Genomic DNA, 4,582 nt, shown 5'->3' with positions numbered 1-4,582 from the left:
ATTTTTGTTAGCGGTAGTCTGTACGAATGTTTGTTATGAACACATTTTAGTCACAGCAAAGTGACAGACAAAAGGAAGAAAAAAAAAAATGTTACAGTCCGCAGAAGAAAACAAAAGCAAGAGGTTGCCCCTCTCCCCTCAGGTCTAGTAGGAATGTTTAGAGGGCCCACCCCAAAGGAAAAAAAAAAAAGTGTGTCCCACAAAGTCATACTAGGCCCTTTAGATCTGGTAGGAATTTTAAGGGGCAACCCCACCCCCTAAATATGGGCAAAAAACATGGTGCCCCCCTAAAATTCCTACCAGACCCTTGATCTGAGCACAAGCCCAGCAGGGCAGGAAAAAATGGGGGGGGGTACAGGAAGTACTCGTGCTAGGCATCGGAGCATTTGGGCAAGTAAGAGCACTTGCCCAAATACACGGTATCTGCACCAATATGGATACTTGTATCGGTACATACCTAATACGTTCCCCTACTCATTCAATAAAGTGTTAAAAGTAAAAATTTGAATTTTTTCAGAATCCTGAAACGAATTGACCTTCGGACCCAAATCCCGAAAAATGAAATAACGAAAAATCAGAATGAAAAGTAACATCTTTTGCCGGCGCACATGTCTAGCCAAAACACACAAGCCAAGCTTTCTTTGGGAATGATATTATATGAGTGTTGCTTTTCCTTAAAGTTAATCCAAAAGCAGGAAATCTGGATTAAATGCATCCCAATTCATTGGAATGCGACATTTAAGGGTCCCCAAACTTTTCAACTATTCAGAAATGTTTCAGGAACAAAAAAATGTAAAAACAGTATACAAAGAATCAAATATACATAAAATGGAAGCACAAAAATACCAATGACCTTAAGAGCGCACACATACCACCACACTGCACAGGTTACATGTGTTGGTGCACTCCAACCCACCTGCGTTGCAGCGTACCATCTTGTGCTGCAATAGCAAAAATGCAGCAAGTTTGGCAGTCAGTTATGGCGTGTTAACGTGCACTGTGTTAATGGCTGCACTGTACAACAGACCGTCTTGGTGTGAATGGACCTTTAAAGGAGAACTATGGGGTTAGGGCTTTTCCCCATAGTTCTCCTAAGGGTAACGGGAGGACACAAACTAGCGTCCTCCCGTCACCCTAAGCTCAGTATATCGCGAGCTACAGCTCGCGGTATACCGAGACACCGCAGCTGAAACGGATCCCGACAATTATGTCTGGATCCGCCCAGCTGCGTGAGTGACAGCTGGCTCTACCTATCTAGAGGCAGAGCCAGCTGTACCCGCCCCCTCCCCCGTCCGATCCGTCAGTCAGCGCTGGCAGATTGGAGCGGGGAGAGGGGAATCCAGCCCCTCCCCCTGTCACGGCAGAGAGCCGTGACAGGATCGAGAGGTGAGCGAACGTCGGTATGTGTTCGCTCACCTCCCGATCTACTGAGCCGACCTGTGACAGTCTCATTGTCACAGGTCGGCTAGAACTATGAGGTGAGTGGAAATCACTCATGTCATAGTTCTCCTTTAATGAAATAGAATAATCTACCCTTTCTACACCCAAAAAAAGAAAAACAAATCTGACATCTGTCATAAGGGCAAATCATTTTGGGGTGGGGGGAGGGTCAGTTGAGGTGAAGCTGTTCAAAAAGTATAGTTATCCTTTAAGAATTACAATATACACACAAACACACCATCATATTTTGGTACAAAAATGTAAATTTTATATAAACACTTTGTTACATCTTTTTAAAAAGGCACAACGAGTCCAATAACTGAACATAGAAAAAGCCAATATACAGGAGCTGGAATATAATACATCATCTAACCAAGCACATATACAGAATCATTTAAAGAATGGCACAGTGCAAAAATACTGTTCTGAAGTAGTTAACCCTTTACTGAACTAGACACTTTAGTTATTTAGAATACATCAGAAATGCATAGTATAATATATGGCAGTTCATGATATGCTAAGTCCGGGGCAGCCAAAAAAATGGCTTAGCTTAAACAATAAGTTAAAAGGATATCTATATATATATATATATATATAATACATTCTTAATTTTATAGTTCATAGAGGGAATGAATGACACATTTCGCTTTTCGCCTCCTGCCAACAAAATAAAGACAACATCAGAGAGGTGATATTGTGTGGCTGACCATGTTAGTAACCGGAAAATGCCAAGCGAGTAAAACGTGCAAAGTAAGCACCCACTTTAAAGGGCATGTCCACCTCAAACATAACTAAAGCGACAACAACTACTAGACTGTTGGACGTCTTTACTAAATCATGTTATAAATAAGACACGAGGATCTGCACTCTGATACCATTTGTATTGTTCTCTGAAGCTTTGTTCCGTCCCCAGGTGCTAAAGCCTCAGGCTAACCCCTCTGACCTTATGATGATTTTAAAAGGACCACAACTGCAAAACAAATAATAAAATGGTATTCTGATAATGATGTGATTAACGCATTTAATTATAGTGTTTATATGTGCATTCTTTTTATTCACATTAACATGCAGTGTGCCAGTGATGGAGCTTGGGACAAAATATCACCCCAGGGGTGCTAGAGCAGCTGCAGCTAGTTTCTTTTCTTAATAATATGGTAAGAAAAGACGACCACTGCAAACACCCCAGTGATGTCATAGTTTGCCTCAAATACCGCCGCATTTGATGGACAGTTTGCTCCGCATGTAAATGTGAATGAATAAAAGCATTCAAAAATACAAATCATATACTAAATACTATATTTACATCATTTATATATATTATATATTGTTATTAATATTTGCAACAGTGGTTCTCTAAAGGGGAAAGCTAGTGTCTTTGGTGTTGTGAACGAGGACTTAGGCAAACATTGCAATACGATCTCAAAATGTACACTTGGAGTCATAAGACAATGCATGACAAAAGGAATCGCATTATTTTCTAACGGGCCCATTTACACCTCGGCAAGATGTTTCTGTGTTGGAAAATGGTGCAGGTGCATTTTTAGTCCCATAGACTTCAGTGGGATCACATTAACAATGCATGCAATCGTCCCTCACGGCTCCCTCTCTCCCTGATGTCACTTCCTCCCACTACAGCCGCGGAGGAAATAGAGGGAGGGAGAGTCCGCCGCAAGAAATGCAGGTATAATGCGGCATTGTAATGTTTGAATCATGTGCCCGGGCGGGAGGTGGCCACAGACCCGGGCACGTGATTCCAAACCCGGGTTGTACGGGTGAAACCCGTACGGGTGGCAACCCTAGCAACACGCATTTGTGGGCTTTACGAAAATGACAAGCCCCTGCCAACTAGCAACCTATACTCTCATCTTCATTGACCAAAACAGCTCTTTAATGGATGAAAAACGCATTAAAACACACCAAAAAGCACATGAAATGTCAGACATGCGTGAGCGTAGACTTAAATTCATTTTTGATGCATGTCACAATTTCTTTATGGCATTTTCCGACCAAGATCACGATGAATGACATGTGTATGTTCTCTGTGGGTTTTCCTCCAGGCATTCCTGTATTCTCCCATCTAGTCTAGTTTTAAGTAAAACTGTGATGAAAGAAATGCAGGGATGCCACCGATGACCTCTTATTGAAAATCCAGTTGCCTGGGTGGAATACTGACATTAGCTTCAATTCTCAAACCCAGAATAAGTGTGCAGATCATGAAAGACGGGAGAAGTCATTAGTGAGATAAGAGGGTCAGCACAACAGCCAGCCAACTAGCATTTTCAAAAGTTGAGAGTTGAGCAATGGCAGTCTCCCTGTATGACTGTTGAATGCCAGCCAAACCGACCTTAAAGATACACCGTCACCTTGCCTATTCAATGTCTACCTGGTGTCAGCCTAGTGATCGGCCGCCAGGCCTGAGCACTATGTAATGGGAGGAGGATATACCTAGAGCGTTCCGTACCTAGAAGACCCGGGTATTTTGCAGTGGCAGCCACAGAAGGAGGAGCACTGGGAGAGGAGAGTCTGCAGTGGTTTAGGGAGACCCGCTGTACACGGACACTTTGCCCTGAATGGGACAAAGCGTGTGTATGAGTATGGTGGGAGGACATTCGATTGTAAGCTGACAAAGCATGAGTATGGTGGGAGGACATTCGATTGTAAGCTGACAAAGTATGAGTATGGTGGGAGGACATTCGATTGTAAGCTGACAAAGTATGAGTATGGTGGGAGGACATTCGATTGTAAGCTGACAAAGTATGAGTATGGTGGGAGGACATTCGATTGTAAGCTGACAAAGCATGTGTATGAGTATGGTGGGAGGACATTCGATTGTAAGCTGACTCGGCACAGGAACTAATGTTCTGTGTTCTAATGTTTTCATTCAAGTCACCTGACCTGTAAACCTACAGCGAGGGAACAGAGGCAGCAAAGCACAGTTACTGTGGCTTACTGGTAAGTAGGAAGCAGAGCCTACATACGGTATATAGCACGCAAAGATGGAAAGATGGCTGCCCTTATGTACAGTTTATATTTACAAACTTTACACAAAGCATTTTTTTCTCCTCCCAACATTAGCAGTTATTGATTAGATTATTTACATGAAGCTGACCACATTCACATAGCTTCAACTATGGGGGGGGGG

Source organism: Nanorana parkeri, unplaced genomic scaffold, assembly GCF_000935625.1.
Source record: "Nanorana parkeri isolate BGI_ZX_2015 unplaced genomic scaffold, ASM93562v1 scaffold1, whole genome shotgun sequence".
Classification (NCBI taxonomy): Eukaryota; Metazoa; Chordata; class Amphibia; order Anura; family Dicroglossidae; genus Nanorana; species Nanorana parkeri.
Note: the sequence above shows the minus strand (reverse complement) of the source record.